We start from the raw sequence: 18,762 nt of genomic DNA on the forward strand, positions 1-18,762 counted from the left end.
GCTGTGTACACACATGCTAAGGGATGGGGGGACATTTTAATTAAGAGTGGTTCCCAGACATCCACTCTAATTAAAACAGCTCACCGTCACATGCATTAGCACGACAGAAGGCATGATTGTGTGGATCATGCATTAGATTCACTCACACCTTTACATCTCTGCCCCCCTCTGCACATGGCAGGTATATATACATACATATACATACACCTTCATACACACACACACACACACACAAATACTTACAGAAAAAATAAGACTTTGTGATTTGACAGGACAATATTTTAATTCTATTAAACTGAAAACACCTAACAAAAATATTTTTAAATGTGTCCGAAATCTCTTTGAGCAAAACAGAACTGCTTGAAAAATAAATAACATATGAACACATCTATGTATTTATTGCAGGTACAAGGGATAGAAGGGTACTGAATTCCAGATGCCTCTGAATCAGAGACATTTTCTCTTGGGGTTTGTTTCGCAGTTTCTGTTCCAACAAGGAGAAATAACGTTTCAGCTTTTTGTTCACTTGTCTCCTAATGACCTTGTGCATGTCATGGAAATCCCATTAGTTGTTTCTCAGTCGTTTTTTGCCTCACCTGAAATGCAAAATGCCAAGTTTCACTGCTCAAAGTTTGCAGAGTGATGCTTTGTGAAGTTTACCAGCAAAGGACTTCATACAACAATTTGTAAAGCATTTAAAGTAAAAGGCTGCCTATTCCTTAGCACTGCATAAATCCATCCTGTCTAGCAAAGCTGTAGCACACACTGTGCTTTCCTCAAGACTGCTGCTCAACAGATTACCTAACAAAGCTAGTAACTTCTCATAACAATGAAATTGTACTCCCAGTTTCCTCAATGCCAAAACAGTCTGCCCACCAGTCGATAGTAAAACAACTGAATTATTAATATTCCTCACACTGTGTTCCCTCCACTTGTACTGGAACCAATCCCATAATGAAAGTTTAAACCCATGATTTGGTTTATGAATTTTTCATTTTCTTTTCCTTTTGTACTTGCCACTGTCATTCTCTCTGCTCTTGCAACAGGTCCCTGTAACAAAGAGATGTTCCACATCAAGGAGGCATTATCAGAGCACCTACTCAGAACTGAAATGTAAATGCCTTCTCTGGCCCCAGTTTCTTCAGGGAGATTACTTTTCAATGAGGTACAAATTGGGAGGACACTGCGATAAGCAATGATCCCTTTGGCAAACTTCAACACTGAACCCCTGGAGCGTCACAAGTACAGCCTTGAAAGCTGCAGATGTCCTCATAGTTGAGCATGCCCAGATAATCCCCAGCTGATAATTTGGTTACCGCTGTTGCTACTAAAGCCTATTTACCCACCATTAATGTTTCTGTGATGAAATGCTTTGCTTCAATAACCTCTTGCCACAGCCAATAAAGTGTAAGTGAAATCTGCAGGCTTGTTTGCACTTTCATTTTAATGAAGAGTCACTCCAATGTGCATTCAAATTGATTTTATTATGGTAAATATTTTACCTCAGATTAGCTGCTGATAATTTTTAATCTCTTTACTATCAACAGAATTCAGTATTTGTGGGAGGAAAATTATGCATTTCATCTGGTTTAAAAAGCAAGCTTCCTTTGGTTTATGGTTTATTAAATGTTACTTGAAACCAGAGATGAAGCAGCTGGCTTCAGCAAAATGTAAGTACCTCTTACCCTCACCAAGTTAGATGCCTGCAAGTTGATGGGAGATGGCTTTTGCAGTTTACCTACTTGCTGAAATGCTCATTCTGTGCAACTACCTTGCCTGGACCCTTCTGTCGTGCCCCATAAGCCGGTGCACCCTTGACCTGCGAGCCTGGATCGGCACGACCGGCTTGGCGTGAGGAGAGGGATTTATGACCGGGCAGGTGGGTGATAAAGGTGAACAGGATTCAGTATGATTTAAACACAGCGTGATGGTTACACAGAAAAGTTTATTTTACTTACGCTACTGATGGCTTGCAGCATAGGGAGAGGAGCTGATTGATTTAGTTACAGCATGCAGATATCATGTTACCCAGCATTTACAGGGTGGGTAAGACAGTTGCTTCCGAGCGATTCATATAAGCCATTGCAGTCTGCAGATTACTAAGAGCTCTTGATAAGAAAGATAACGTCAAAGATAAAGAGATAAATGGACCGGTAAGATGAGACAGGGTACGCCAAAAAAAAATAAAATAAAATAAATACGTAGGCAGAAGAGATAACATTCATTGTGCACAATCTGTTCTTCTTGAGTGTATACACAGTTCTCTGCTCTCTCTCTCTGCTTTGGGCGGAAGTTCTTTCAAAGTTATACTTTCCGCAGGTGACCAATTACTATACGCCAATTATAAATAATTAATGAGTTGGCACTTGTGCTTTCTTTGTTTGCTCAGGTTTCATTAAAAAGGAGGGTTATTTTTACTTGGGTGGTACTGGTTCTGTTTGGTCACAGGATGGTGCACATAGTATATTTAATTTTACAACTTTACTAAAGTCAGCTAATCTCGTTACTATAGGTACTTTATCTTTTGTGCTGGGCTGTCAAGGTCAGTTTGTCTCTTTCATATGAGAACTCAAGTAATTTGAAATGAGGCACAGATAGGGGTATGTATATGCAACACTGTTAATACAGAGGGATAAATTACAACCACAGAGTTTGCTGTGTTACCTTCTGACCCCTTGCCATCTGACCTTTTGCCATCAGCATCTGAAATCAAAGACTTTGATCTTTGACACCCTCTAAGCCTGTGGTTATACCTTTATTTAAAAAAAAAGGAAGCCACATTCTTTATGTAGTTCAGCTGCCTGTTGCATATGACTGGGAGGTAAAAGGGAAAAAGGCAACTTCTGTGCTTCATGGATCTATCTAGGCTGGGCTGGCTGGGCTGTAGAGTAGGCAACTCCAGTCTAGGCTTGCATACAGCTAAGAATCCCTAGGATATAAGAATATTTGAGCTATTTCCCTGCTCAAATCTCAGTGCAGTGAAAGGGAATGTTGCAAAGCTGGGTTGGTAGCCTTACACCATCCACAATTTTTTTTCTTGGGAGGTGCAGTTCTGCTGGGTGCCACCAGAAGAGTAGTTCAAGATCTGTAATACTCACCAGGAATTGATACATACTGTAATAAGGATGCATATTAAGTTTGTGTTTTATAAGTAGTTTATATAAAAGGCTAAAATAGGGTTACCATATTTCCAATATCAAAAAAGAGGACACCTGTGGGGAGGAAGGGGGAGGTGAGGGGGAAGGGCTATAAGCTTGGAGTGGCAGTGATATGCCCGTGCCCTGTCTCTGTCCCTCACTCCTAAACCACAGCCCCCACAACATTATTACTGCCTCTCACTCCTGACCCACTATACTCCTGCCCCTCCCCCCAGTCCTGCTCCCCATGCAGCTCACATGCTCACCAGACCTTGACTCCTTTTCTTCAGTCAATGGGCGGACTTTGACCAAAACGTGGAAGCTTCTGGAGGCTTCTTCACCAATTACCATGCACCTTTTTGCATATGTTCATCTCGGATTCTGTTGCGATTATGTGTTGTTTTCCACATTCCAGTCTGTTTTTCTGTCCCAGGTAGTACCATCTTCCACTTTCCTAAAAAGTCACTTCATTCACAGCACACAGACTCTCATACATTCACTTGCTGCTTTTTCCTCAGAAAATGGTTGACACAGTTAAGATGGTTACTTAGCATAAGCAAATGGATGGCTTGGCTATCACTCTGCTTTGTGGTCAGCAGCTTTTGCTAGGCCACAGGTCATGCCTTTATTCAGCTGCAAATCCAATGCTCCCCAAGATCCAAATATTTTCACCCTAACATCTCTGTCTCTCTTACCTGTAAGCAGCTTGACGGGGCCTGTGCACAGAGCATGTGATTCCCCGGCAGGCAATCACCTTGTCCTGCTGCTCCCAGAACCAAGAAACCAAGCTGGAAGTGGTCAGGAAAAGCAGAGGCAGAGCAAAAACCTGGACATTTGCTTGGATTTTAAAAAGCCACCTGGACAGGAAGACAGGAGACCAAAGAAGAAGACATGTCTGGGAAAACCCAGACGTATGGTAACCCTAGCTGCTAAAAGAATGTATAGAGATGTGTTAGTATATGCGTAAGTACAGGTTATGAATGCTTCTTCATTTAACAACATGGCTTACCGCTATAATAAAATACCCATATCCGCATCTTGCATGTCATATTTATTAACTTTTACAAATAAAGGTTAGCATGAAAAGAAGGGCTGGCAAGCTCTCCTGGCTCAATAGGAATATCACAGTCCTCTTGGAAAAGAAAAAAGAGGCACGCACACAGTGGAAGCCAGGGACAGTCCTCAAGGAAGGCTACACAACAGTGGTTCCCACTTGTAAGGAAATGATTAGGAAAGCTAAGGCAGCGACTGAGTTTAAGTTAGCCAAGGAAGCCAAGGACAATATGAAGTCCTTCTTTAGCTATGTACGGAGCAAAAGGAAAACAAATGGAAGTGTGGGGCCCCTGCTTAACACCTCAGGACAGCTGGTAATGGACACTTAGGAAAAAACTGAACTTCTGAATGCCCACTTTGCTTTGGTATTTCACTAGACCAAGGGGAAAGACAAGTGAAATAAGGATCACAAGCGTCATGGTGGGAATGATAACCTTCCCACTGTGGATGCTGTGCTGGTGCAAAACCAACTAGAAAAGCTAGACATTTATAAGTCAACAGGACCATATGGGCTTCACCTGAGAATGCTGATGGAGCTGGCTGAAGTCACTGTGCAAGTCCTGGCAAAACTCTTTCAGAGTGGCATACAGGGGAGATCCCTGAGGATCGGAAGAGGGCCAACATTTTGCCCATCTTCAATAAGGGAAGTGGGAGAACCCAGGCAACTATAGCCCAATCAGCCTAACCTTCTTCCCAGAGAAAATCCTGGAAAAACTCATTAAAGAATCTATGTGTGATACGTTCATTGAGGGTAAGATTCTGAACGACAGACAGCATGACTTCATCGTGGGTAGGTCTTGTCTTACCAATCTCATCTCCTTCTACAAACAGATCTCTCACCATCTGGACAAGGGAAAGAAGGTTTGCATTATATACCTAGACTTCCAAAAGGCTTTTGATCTAGTATCCCATGATTTCTTGTGGAAAAATTGGAAGATTGTGAGCTTAACTGCTCAACAGTTCAGTGGGTGGAAAACTAGCTGTATGGTAGGACCCAGGGACTTCTAATGAACCGATCTGTGTCATCCTAGTGAGAAGTGGCCAGTGGTGCCCCTCAGGGATCCATGCTTGGACTGGTGCTTTTCAACATCTTTATCAATGATTTGGATGTGGGGATGAAAAGCTCACTGGCCAAGTTTGTGGACAACACCAAGTTATGGGGGAACGTGGCCATGCCAGAAGACAGGGTGCAGATACAAGTGGACCTGGACAGGCTGGAGAGGTCGGCAGACTGAAACCAGATGAAGTTCAGCACTCAGAAGTGTAAGGTGCTCCAGCCGGGGGCAGACAATCCCCAACAGACCTACAGGCTTGGTGGCAACGATGTGACTTGCACCATGGCTAAAAGGGACCTAGGGGTAGTAATCGACCTTCACATGACCATGAGCCAGCAGTGAGATGCTGTGGCCAGTAGGGCAAACAACACACTGGCATGCATTAACCATTGTATCTCATGCAAAACTAAGGAAGTAATACTCCTACTGTACTCCATACTGGTGAGACTGCAGCTGGAGTACTGTGTCCAGTTCTGGGCACCACGCGTCAGCAAAGATGTGGAAAAACTTGAGAGGGTCCAGAGAAGAGCCACCCATATAATCAGGGACTTAGAAGACAAGCCATACGAGGAGAGGCTGAGGGGCTTGGGCCTCTTCAGCCTACAGAAGAGAAGGCTAAGAGGGGACTTGGTAGTGGCTTACTGCTACATCTGGAGAGTACAACAAGGACTCGGTGAACAACTGTTCACCAGGGCACCCCTGGGAAAGACCAGGAGCAATGGAAACAAACTCCTGGAAGGCTGCTTGAGGCTCAATTCCAGGAAAAACTCCTTCACAGTCAGGGTGTCCAGACTGGAATAAACACCCTCCAGTGGTGATGCAGTCACCTACCCTGGAAATCTTCAAAAGGAGACTGGACAGTCACTTTGCTGAGGTCACTTGACCGCAGTCATCTTTTCCTGCCTAGTGCAGAGGGACTGGACCCAAAGATCTACAAGGTCTCTTCCAGCCCCTAACAGTTTATGAATCTATGAATTATGAATCATACACTTATTTGCAAAGATATGTTTCTATTTTGAGCAAGTTCCAACTGTACCCAAACTAAATCAATTAACTATGCCAAAACTAAGCCAATGTGCAATAGTATAAGTAGGAGTGGATAAGTGGGACACCAGCACCAGCTACTGACTTAGACAGGACACAAGATTGGCAGCTACTGCTTGCCCCAGTCAACGCCAAAGCCTAGGAAGCAAAAATGTTTGTTACTGCTAATGTGTCAGCTGTTACAGGCATGATTGCATGCAAAGTCACAATTTTGTTGGGAAGTTGGAGGCAAGTTAGACAAGGAATTTGAAATTTCTGAGTATCTAAAACAAAAAAAATTCACCAAGTAGTTTTGGCTCCACATAATTCCATGCATTTCAGTCAGCTAATTTTGCATGGAAAAAAAGGGGGAAGGGGGAGAAGGAAGAGAGTCCTGGCAAGACTTTACCAAGAAATTAAGCACAAGTCAGACAGGAATGACCTGTGCATCTTACCCAGCTACAGATAAACCAGTACCTGTTCTAGTTCAGATTCCTTCTGTAACAGCTGTTTATCTTGATGACTGAGCATATTTTGCACACCATTTCATTCCCTACTTTAATGAATGTGTATTACTTACCCAGTTTTTATTCAGCGTTGAAGCCTGGTTTTCAGATGGTTTGACATTTCAGTATCAAGTGGAGAAAAGTCAGGGACACGAGTATGGTTCATTGCACTGTAGAACCAGATTTTACCTGAAAATGGATACCAAGCATTTGCTTTAGTATAATCCCAATTCAATCTCTACAGTAGCAAATACCATACCATGAAATCTACTTTCTAATGAATTTCACATTTCACTAAAGCCAATAGCTTCTCTTTGAAGCAAAGAAGAGGAACAGTACATCCAAACCTTCTTAACAATTTCCAAAGTACCTTGCTGAATCAGACAAGTTATTTTTCTGATCAAGTGTCCTGATTCCAACAGAAGCTGATACCAGATATTTCAAGGTAATTAAAAAAAAACTTCTAATGTCCAATTACAGTATAAGCTATGTAATAATTATGGAATCATAAGGAAATATACTTTTAAACTTTCATGTAGGCAGTTAGTAGTTACTTTGTGCCCTAAAGCATGTGGTTTTATGCTACACCCATTTTCATAGTGAGCAGGTCCTTCATTTGCTGGAAAAATAAAGCAAGCAGCAACTATTCTGTGTAACAGCAGTTAACTAAAAAGCCTAGATGCACTCTAAGCCAGGAAGAAATCTCAGATAATATCAAAGCTACATATTACAATGTAAAGCAATAGCTCAAGTAGCAGACCATTTGTCTTTCAAGAGAAATGTCATAGGTTTAAAACAAATCCTTCCCAGGTAACCTTTCTAACCTGCCTTGAGTATGAGGTTGAACTAAATGATCTCATCAGGTCCCATCCAGCCCTATGACTTTTTTATCTTTTGTAAAAGCTCATAGTGGGAAACAAGAGGAACTTTACTCCTCTCCTACTGTAAGCCCTTTGTTCCAGACATGCAAATGAAGACAGAGTTGAATTTAAACTGCAGATTACACTGGTAGCAACTTAACATACCAGGCCCTTAAGCAAGTCCAACGCAGAGCTTACAGGGCTTCCACTGTACAACTCTTAACTCATGCATTTTTCTCCTTAGCCTATACAAAGGATTCAGCTCTTCTGTCTGAATCTTCTCACCAGCTCCTCAGCAAGAAAGACAAAAGGTAGCAAAAGGTGAATCTTGCTCTACAAAGACATAAAAGATCTCACCTTCCTTCACAAACGAGGCCCACCAGCAGAATTCTTAGTCTCTGCAACTTCTGGGAGCTGTCCCCACATGGGATATCAGCCACAAGTCACAGTGGGACAGAGACTTACACATTACTAATTTCTAAGCTAGTAGCTCTCAGCCAGGGTGCTACAGCCTTGAGAGCCTTTCAAGTGTGCCGCAGGGTGTCATTCAATGTTAACAAAGCTGTGCAAATGTGATCCAGATAACCCTAGAGATTTCAAACAGAAATACATGGCATTAAAAACATTCTGACCTGTTACAGTCTTCCTAAGTTCTTCCCGAATAGAAGAATAGAAGAATCAAGTGAAAAATAAGAGCTGATATTTTCTGAGGGTGCGTGCCTTGATTCTAAAAAGGTTGAGAACCACTGTACTGAATCTTATACCTATTTAACCCTACTGTATCTGCCTGATGTTGTGAGTAAGGCAACAGACTGCTCTTACAGTCCAAACAGGAAAAAAACTCCTCACTTACTTTCAAAACAGGCAAATGTAGGAAACACCAGCTCCTATACAGCACTGCTGAGAGGAGGCAAAGGGAAAGAAAGGCAGCTTAAAAGAGAAAGAGGGTCCATGCAAAAATTTAATTTTTAAAACCCATGCAAAAGTTTAATTTTTTGAGGGAGAAGGAGCAAAAAGTTACCTGGCTCTCATCTCCAGTGACTCACATGGAGAACTTCTGAAGGAGGAGGAATCTACATTTTCCAATCTCCTTCCCTTTCTTCAAGGAAGAACTGCCATTGGATCAAGTTTCACAGGTGTAAGAGTGGAGTATAGAATGGAATGAGGCTTCAGGTGTGTATGTGTCTCAAATATTGTGGATTCAATCCTGATGGGTGCTTCTGGGGCTATAAGAATACGTAAGTATGTCATATAATGCAATGTGTGTTTAATGGTAAAGTTTGCTGCCCTAAGATGTTAATTCTAAACAGATATTTAATCTTACAGGCCAGGTGGAGCTAGATGCCAAAAGGAGGATATGCATTGCCCAACCTCAGGTATTTGACAATATGAATAAGCAGAAAGGAAAAATGATTGGTTTTAGAAGGAAAAAAATGTAAAAAGTTATTACATACTCTCTTCTCATTAGTTGGCCACATAAGCTTGGGGAAATCTATTTAGCAAAATACCTTGCTGTATAAAAGAAACAGGCCAACGGGCTCTGTAATAAATCATACTTATAGTCCAAGGTTATTGCCAAAGAATGAAATGACTAGAAAGGGAGGATTGTTCAATGGTCAAGGTATGAGACTACAACGTTGGAATATAGGACTGGCCAAGGCTTCCTGGGCCACTGAATTCAGTCCCCCATATTTGCAGGCACCCATTTAGTCAGAATTTTAAAATCACCCACTCGAGCCAGTCATATGTACCACAACTCCACAGCACCTGTTAGAAACAATACTGTAAACACCCTGCAGGTTGGGAAACCTGATTTAAAACTCTACTCCATCAAGCATTTCCTATATAATCTCAGGCATCTGCCATCAGTAAAATGAGGATAAAAGTACTTGCCCTTGCTTGCAACTATACTGCAAGGACAAAAAATAATTATGACTAGGAGGTAGTCAGAAATGAGACAGGCCGTATCTTTGTGTGAAATAAATAGATAGTAAAAAATCCATATTCAACACGGTTAAACAACAGCCATTAAGGCACTCATTTACTTCTATTGTTTAGTTCTGCTATTAGTATTTTACTAAATCCCTAGAATATTTCATGCATTAGTCTGATCTTTCTGCTTTGCTGTGACTGCAGTCATATTTTCATTTTTTTCTTACGATAGACAACTTGGCTTTTTTTAGACTCTCTTTCCTATATTAGCTTGCTTCCCTCTCCAGCATTTTGGAAGTCATCCTGAGTGAGATTTATGTAATTCAGCAGTGCTGCCTAAATAGGCATCTGGATTTTGCAGTCATTTGTTAGGACTATTAAATTCTTGCATGAAAGTGTCCCACATCACCGCCATCATCATGTTTTCCTAACAGCTCATCATCCAAGCTTTTAATCTTGCACAGAGCTTCTGTGACTCATCTGGGCTAATTCTGCTTAAAGCGTCTTTGATTTCTGCATATCCAGCTCCAAGAATTTGTGGATGTGTCTGCTCTGCCAGATCACCTAGTTGAGGAAAAGCATTTGTCTATAAGCTTCTTTCATGTTCCTCTCTTCCCCTTTCCCCCGTGCATGAATTTCCCTGATGATAAGTACACGGTTGACAGAAAAATGTCTAAGCCCTGAACAAAGTCAAATATTCAGCAACAATTATAAAGCATTCCACAGAACTGCCACACACCAGATTTAATGAAGGTTGGCACAAGACACTCTGGTGCACCTTTTCACCTCCCTCCTTTCATGTTGCCAGGAGGAGCAGTGTTTACTGCTGCACTGTGAAAGCATCATCATGACACTGACTTTAAGATGTTATTTTACATTTTTTTTCAGAAACACACCTTTTCCTCTGTCCCTTGAAGTCTTTTAATCAAAATGGGATGCGTCTAAACAATATGCTCTAACTCAGGTAGAAATTATAGGTTTGTGATCTCCCACTCTTCAAGTCAATGGAGGAAAATTAAGGTCTTGGGGCAGGTTTGGCTTGATGAAATTCAATGGCTTGTTTTCTGCAGTGAGTTCAGTTAGATAACCAGAACAGGCCCTTTGCATCCAAAAGGCTGTGTTTCTAATTAAACTGCAGTGAGCACACTGAAAGGTATGAATCCTAGCAGTTTTTCAATGGGCAGCCTGTCAGTTGTAAAGTAATATGAAAAATGACAATGCCTGTGTGTGTGGCAAGGTGATGATGTGATAGTAAGTGGGTACATCTACACGGGTGCTTTAATGTGCAGTAGGCTATTTTACTGCATATTAAATTGTCATGTAAAAACTGCGACATTCCACCACTGCAGAGTAAAATAGTCTGTTGTACATTATGCATCACTAAAAAAGCATGCAAGTGTGCTACTGCACATTAGCGCAGCCTAATGAGCATTAATTGAGAACCTCAGGCACTTTTACACATGCGGGGAGGCACTTTAATTAGAGTGACTGCCACATCTCATGTATCAGCACCCCTCTGCTTAAAAATGGCAGCGGAAGTGCTTGAACCAAAGCTTATTTGATGAGCTTTAGATAAAGTGCCCCCGCCACCATTTTTAAGCATGTGAACACTGATACAAGACACAGGAGGCTGCTGGAGTGCAATTGCCACGCTTGCATCTGCTCCGATGTGCTGGAATTCCAACATGCCCGAGCAGCCTCCATGCTTGTGTATAGGTGCCCTTACATTGGAAGTACTAAATTTAATGTGTGTTAGAAAAGGCACATTAATGCACATTAGTGGATTAACCCACTAAGTTGTAAGAGGAAAAGTACTTAAGAGATTTCAGAGGAAAACATAAGAAACTTATATGTTTTTTCTTCTCACTGATACTGACCCTGCTCCCTTCACAGGACATATTAACATCCTCTGTTCATGTCTAGTCTGGCACCACGACAAACCAATTTGTTTCTGGATACTGAGTATCTGAACCAGAATCATGATACATTCCCTTGGCTCATTTAATCTAATCAGAACTGAAACCCAGTAGGATCAGTCTAAATCTCTGATTCCAGATCTACCACCCTCTCATAAACCTGGATGATTTTATAACAAAAAAGGCCTGCTTATATCTTTCAGGTGTCAGTGCTAAATTAAGAGTTGAAGGGGAAACCAAACATGTCACATATAATATAATTGAAAACCAACACAACCCATTTGTTGTGCCTCCCTTCCTTATTTTCATTCTTCTGATTGCAGGTATCTACCTCATACATATTTTTGGCAAAGGAATCCTTTGAATCAAAATCTAAATAAATAGAAAACATCTGCCAAAAGCATTAGCAGAGCTGGCAACACTGACAGCAGAGTGCTGTTTTCCAATTTCAGAAGAAATAGAGCAGATGCACAGAGTAGCTGCTATCAAGTAAAAAAAATGGATTGACTCTAAGCATGGATGAAATCTCAGCCAATCTCAAATGTGCATGCCTTGTGTAATAGCTCCTAGTAAAAAATAAGATGATCTCTCTTTGCCTGTCCCAGTATAAACTCTTTGCTGCATCTTCAGGTTTGCCAAGTACTTCCCATACTGAGGCACTAACCTTGTTGGGGCCTCACAAGACATTGTAATACTAAGTAGCAACAAAAAAAAGCTGTGCCCCCTAAAGGGTTAAGTTTATGGGCACACTATAGCTTCACCTGTTGGGGGGCAGGGGCTTATCACAAAAAAAGGATAAGCATTTCCTTAACAAGAGTTCTCTGGTGGTATGTCATGTATCATATGCCAAATACATAGTATGGTAAGACAAATAAATGGAAGTGGGTTGTTCTGGTGCATGAATGAGTGGGTGGATGGAACTGTGTAGAAAATGGAAAAATTCCTCTAAAAAAACCCCCAAGTTTTATATTTTACAATTTCATCGTAAATTTTCCAAGCAGCTCATTGTTTACCATGATTGTTAAAAGTCCTTAGAGTTAAAGAATACCTAGAGAGTTCGGTGAGGATGCAACTTCTTTTGTGCTAGCCACCGGACAAATGTCCTGCAGACTTTTCATACCTGGAGAATGATATTCACAAGTAAAGCCATTGATTTCAAAAGAATTGGTGTGCTGGGCACTGGATTCTGGGCAGTCTTTCCACTGCAATGCAAGGGGTGAAGAAGGTATCCTATTTTCCCAGAGCCAGAAAAAGACCAACATAATCTGCCCTGAGCACAGAGATAATCTAAATACTCTTTGGTTTCCATAATCTGCACTGAACACAGAGATAATCTAAATATTTTTCAGTTTCTGTTTGGTCCTCCCAATACTTTTCTACCTTTTCTCTTTTTTCAACATTTTGCCACTGTAACCAGGAGAGGAATGGAAGAAAGGAGGAGCAGGAATGGCAGAGAAGTAGAGAAAACAGATTTAGGAGTCATGACAAACTAAAAAATTTCAGGGGAAAGAAAAACATGGGGAAAAAATGGAAAAATGAAACGTTTTCAAAATTATTTGCGAAATAAATCTATTGTTTTCAACTATATCCAAGTAGCTCATATCTCAAATGTAGAATTAACTCAAAAATTCTCCCACAGTAATTTTGACTGTATTTTTAGTGAAGAGAATCTAATCAAGGTAGCACCAGGGGCAACCAATCACAGCAACACTATCTCATAAAGCTCTCATATATTTTGTGCTATACTGCAATGTGGCATTATACAAAAAGCATGTTGATGTTTCTTAAAATAGGGATTGGCCTTTTCCACAAGAACATTTTTATTGCAAATAGTGAATAAAATCCCACAGGCACCTACATATATTTCATGGCTTTTTACATTATTTTGTAGCTGAGATCAGATTAGGGTAAAACACACCTGTTTTAAGGGTTACTGCTGTAATTATTACTCTGCAATTTCTGCTAAATTTTACCAGTATTGGGGCTTATGCCCTTAACCCTGTAAGGCTTTTGGTTAAGTCTATTTTTGGTAGATCCTAAACAACCTTTTAAACTCAAACACATCCTTAAAGAATAGTGTACTTTCTGTTTGATGGGGGCAGGGGAGAGGGAGAAGCAGGGGTGACACAAAGTAAAACAGTAAATAAGTCAGTAAATTTGGTTTAAAATGTATTTGTCATGCATTGGGTTAAATTAATTGAAACAATGAGGTAAAATTGATATCTTTTACTTAAGCTGTTACGCTCATTTTGGGAAGCTGAAGCAATAGGTGCCTCCAAACAAATGCTGGCTTATGTCACCACCCAAACCAAAAGCACAAGCTGAGGCAGGAATTTGAACTACTGTACATGGATAGAGGGACTTGATTGGTCTTTATTTTTTTTCTTTTCCAGTGAGGGAGAGTAAAGCAGTGAGATAGATAATGAAACCAGAAGCAGAAAAGGAATAGAAAAGGCAAGGGCAGACGGAGCATGCACTGGCAGCATGGCCCTGAGAAACGTGAAGACAGACCTCATCTGAGGGACAAGTGCCGACTGGAAAAAGGGGACTTGGAACTGTGAACAAAAATTCTTGTTGTGTCTTGTTTGATTCTTCCTGTGCTCAGGAAACAGAGGTGTGTTTCGGCGGGAGAAGCGGGGGCTTACATAATTAAATAAACTGGACTGAATCAAAAAAATGCCAAGTCTCCATTAATTTCTCCTCCTCACTGGAGCAACTCAAGATGCTGAATTACAGATCAAATGTCAAAAGGGGGAACAGCACTGCTCATTTTGGCCAAGTCCGCATGACTTAACACAATGAGAGGCCAAGCCATGCTTCACCCAATGGCTGTTCAATAACTTTTGACCATCATATCTAAGCAATTCCAAGATTTCCAGGAATGTTTTAGGGCTGCTGAAGACTGAAGTCTCCTCCAAAGGAGGAGCAGTTTGCAAACACCAAAAAGGGAAGCTCAGGTAGAGGGGAGAGAGAGGGAGAATTGTCCCAGTGTCTGGGAACTCCTCTCTTCTCCTTTTCTTTCCCACTTTTCTTTCGAGGTTTTAAGGGATCAGTACTGGGGAAAAGAGTATTGGTTCCTTGGGTTTGCTGGCCAGGAGTTAGGCCTGGCAGTTTAAACAGGATTGAAACCTGGTTGTTTACAATCCTGCCAGTTTGGGCCAGCTGTAGCCATTAATCAACCTGGCTCTTTTTGGAGTTTTTTCCTACAGTTTTGTTTTAGCAGGCCACATAATCCAGCCCAGAAGTTTAGGAGTGTACGCATGCATGCTGTCTGGAGCCACAGTCACTCCCCCCACACACGTGCCTCTCCGTGGGAGCAAAGATTGGCATGGTACCATTCCTCCAAGAGCAATGAGGGCCTCCCTTGCACCACAGAAGGACCCATGCTCTCTAGCAGTTTCCTGGGTACAGCTCTACCTATAGACTATGTCTTGCAGTTAGTAGCATCTTAAATTGCATTTGGTGTTTTACTTTGTTTTCCATAATAAATCTGTCTTTTGTGTTTACACCCCTTGCAAGGAAGGAGTTTTGGTTTACGTGAGAACCCCTAGTAATTCATTTAGTGTTTCCCAAGTGGTCGGGGGGGAGCGTTCCAGCTAAAATATATTTAGTACCCCAAAACTGAACCCAGTCCATATTGCTGCCAGCTGGTGCCCAGCAGAAGGGTTACACTTGCATTACTCTAGCAAAGCTACAGCAACTTTTGGCATGGGCTGATGACACCTACCAGCTTAACAGTATCTCTGTTATCACTGCCCATCTTCACAAGGGATGTGAATGTGTTAATACCCTGAACAGTCACTTCTCAGCTAGAAAGGAAAGGAACAGACCTGATTCTGGAAGCTCTTCAGAACCCATGAAAAAAATAAACCACTCAGGAAGTGCACTTGTGAGAAAAAAGCAACTTTTTCTGGCAAAGAAACTAGTCAAACATCTCATCACACTGTATTTTGCTTTCAGTGACCTGAATGCTCATTAGTCTCATAGGATCTTTGTTTCTTAAGAGTGGGTATTAATTCCTGCTGCCTGTTCCCTACCTGAACCCATCATAATGCTTCATTTTTGACCTCATAATGACTTTCACAGCAACCAATTACACTATGTCATTGTGAAGAGAGGATAATAACTTGAGGCAAAAAAAAAAAAACACAGCAGGAGCTGATGAACTCTTGTGAAAGAAAGATCCTGTTATGCAAATGTACTTGGTAATAAAATAAATGAAAAACAGAGAATATAAAATATTTAGACAGACATTTTCTAAATAGAAAGCTTTCTGACACTCTCAATATGGGGTCAGTAGCAATTTAAAATTTCAAAAGTCTTACACATACATTGAACACAGAATTGGTAGAATAATTTGGTAGTTTCAAGAGAGAGGCCTAGCATCCTCCCCAGTAGTGTTAATGTAGTCATACTGTCTCCAAAAAATAGCTTAAGGAAAAACAAACAAAATTATTTCGTAATTCTAGTATATTACATTCCATGTTTGAAAATAATCACATAAGCACTTAAAAGGGAAAGGTGAATTGAATGTCTACTTTCTATTGAATTTAGTGTATGATTATTGCCTATTAATTATCCTGTTAACCAAATATTTTGCTTGACTTGTGGGGACACACATCTATTTAATAATGTCTATCTGTTGAGCAGTAGCCAAAATCCAAAGCCTTACAGGTCAAAACCAATTAGAGAAGAAATCAATGATACATGATCTGGGTATATTCATAGTGTAATTTGTTTTATTTACTGAGGTGCACACTTTCCCTGGATCAGAGATAGTAACAAACAATACACACCTCATCCCCTGTTTCAGGACTCTGACCCAAACATTTATGCCCGATTCCCAGAGAGAAACTTTACCTCAAAAAAACCAAACACTCTCATAAGAAAGATAAAGGCAAACACCTCTGATGATTGCCACCCCTCTGCCTATCTAAATGAACTGCAAAAGAAAAGCAACAAGAGCATTTTCTTCTTCACATTCTAAGAAAAATAGTTTGTAAAAATATATAGAACAGTGTCATTTGGTGATGCCTGTCAAAAAGTCAAAATATGCAGAAAATAGGGGATTTGACTAGTTTTGTTGGCAAATAATTATTGGTTAAGGGTCAGATTTTTGTCTCTAAAATGAAAGCAGCGTAAGAAAGCACCACTTACTCAATTACGACTCCTTGATTCTGGATTGCTGAGAACCAGTGTCCATTCAGGCTGCTAAGGAGAAGCTCTAATTTACGTTGGTGGCGAAAGGGCAGATCTTTCATTATCTCATAAGTGCAGAATTTTCTGATGAAATCAGGTCTTTTTGGCAGATCAGATTCAAGGTTTCATGAAAATGTCTCAGTTTTGACAAGCTTCCAAGGGAGTCCAGGCAGGACTATTGGAGCTTCCAGGTTCCCAGGCTTGCTGGCTCCCAACAGCCTGGGAACCAGCTGCACTCAGACTCTTCTTTTAAGTTTTTTCTCTTTCATTGACAAAAACTATGTTAAATACAGTCGACAACTGCTGGGGATCCACAGAAGCACGATGTTTCACTTTGCTAAAATGAAATACTGCAGCATTTTGTTTTGTCAAAATGTTCAAGGTTTTAGCTCTTTGTTTTTATTCAAGATAAAAAAAATTCCAAAAACTCAGTGCTTACTATGGAGCTGAAATCTGTTTTCCCCAGACAGCCCTCCCTACCTATGAGATCAATTTCTATATCAGGCCACTCAAAAGAATCTTGGATCTACGGCCAATTGGTTTCTCAATGTTTTGTTTTATTCAGCACTAGTGAATAGCAACAAAACATGGAATAGACGTTTACATATTTTCGATATCACAAAAGCAATCATTCAAATCATGTTCGAATATATTTTATACATAAATATATTGGGAACTATCTTTTATCAGAATAGCTCACTTGTTCAGGCACTTACAAGAAAAGTTTCTGGTTCAATATAAATACTCTCAAGACCACTAAAAATGCTATTACTCAAAGCATTCCTTCAAATGATTTAAACTATAATAGCAGCATAGTGTTCCCAGCACTCCACTTAACTCTTTTTATTAGTATGACATAACCTAGCCATGCTAGCTGCTTTATTTTTGTTATTAGGATACTTTGAAGACAAGTACTGACTACCAGCAGTATAATTATGAAGTGGCACAATGGGGAACTCTTTTTAACATATTTACCTAATTAGCCCATTATAAAGTATAATAGGAGTGCTACATTTATCTTGCTGTTCGTTTTATGAGAATTTCCTTGAAATTCTGGCAGTGAAAGGGATAAAATGGAATGCAGTTACTGCCTACTATGCTTCTTCAAATTCGTATGGTTGACATTGAAATTAAAATGGCATAGATAAATGCTCTGATATTACTTGGTGTCTATTGTAGCCCATGCTTGATTGGCTGCATTTAGAGAGATCATGGATTTTTTATCTAGAACAATTCAACACTGACCAGATTTAAAAAAATAAGGGGCACTATCTTATACGGAAAGACAATTTCATCATTACATGTATAACCATGACTCTAAGATGCAAGCAGCTCGTGAAGAGGTGATGGTCTGGTTACAGGTTGCAGCAGGATTGAGCCCAGTACTTGTCCATGGTTCCCAACACAGGTCAATGCAAGGGATAGTCTCCAAACCTGATGCTCAGTCTGGTCAGCTGGGGAGCAGCTCCCCAGCACCTCAGTAATGTTCAAGAGTATCCCTAGCACAAACCTTTTTTCCACCAGCCTCAGCTGCCAGCCATAACCACTGCCACACAGTATAGGAGTGGCATATACCAGACTAAATGTTGTAGGTCCTTACATGCTGAATAAGGGAGCCAACTGCAGGAATGGTCTTCTCTCCTGGCAAGTAACTACCACTGACCATGTAGTATAGTGTTGGCAACACCTAGGTGGAGTTGGAACTGGTCAGTAAGGAATTGTCTGCCAAGTCCCCCTGGGCTGGAGGTAGTGCTGATGTCCCACAAAGGGTATTAAGCTCTGAAGGTCATCTGAGCTGGCAGCATGTTGAGGCGGAGCTTGTTGTGCACATGCAGCCACCACCAGCAAAGAGCTTGCCAGGCCCCGGCTCTTGTGCAAGCCCCTGTTGCCAGCCACAGAGCCCGGGCCAACTGTGGCAGGTAGCCAGGAGGCTGCAAGCGGCTGCACTGGGGTCTGTAGAGCCTGGGCCCGGCTTGTTGCCAGCAACAGGTGTACACACAGCTCAGGGCAGTTGGTGGAGAAGGAGCTAGGTCTGTGCTGCACCCACTGCCAGCAATGACCCTGGTGCAGCTTTTTGCAGC

At 41.1% G+C, this 18,762-nt stretch overlaps 1 long non-coding RNA gene across 1 annotated transcript; it reads right to left on the reverse strand.

The window, feature by feature from the left end:
- Window positions 1-336: 336 nt before the first annotated feature.
- LOC149857200 (uncharacterized) lies at window positions 337-6,963 on the reverse strand. The gene is made up of 3 exons (XR_016444205.1): window positions 6,849-6,963; window positions 1,959-3,994; window positions 337-596 (listed from the first exon to the last, which is right to left on the reverse strand). It is a non-coding gene; the product is annotated as an uncharacterized LOC149857200 (long non-coding RNA).
- Window positions 6,964-18,762: the final 11,799 nt, after the last annotated feature.

Source organism: Crocodylus siamensis, chromosome 9, assembly GCF_052110815.1.
Source record: "Crocodylus siamensis isolate JL-2025a chromosome 9, ASM5211081v1, whole genome shotgun sequence".
Lineage (NCBI taxonomy): Eukaryota > Metazoa > Chordata > Crocodylia > Crocodylidae > Crocodylus > Crocodylus siamensis.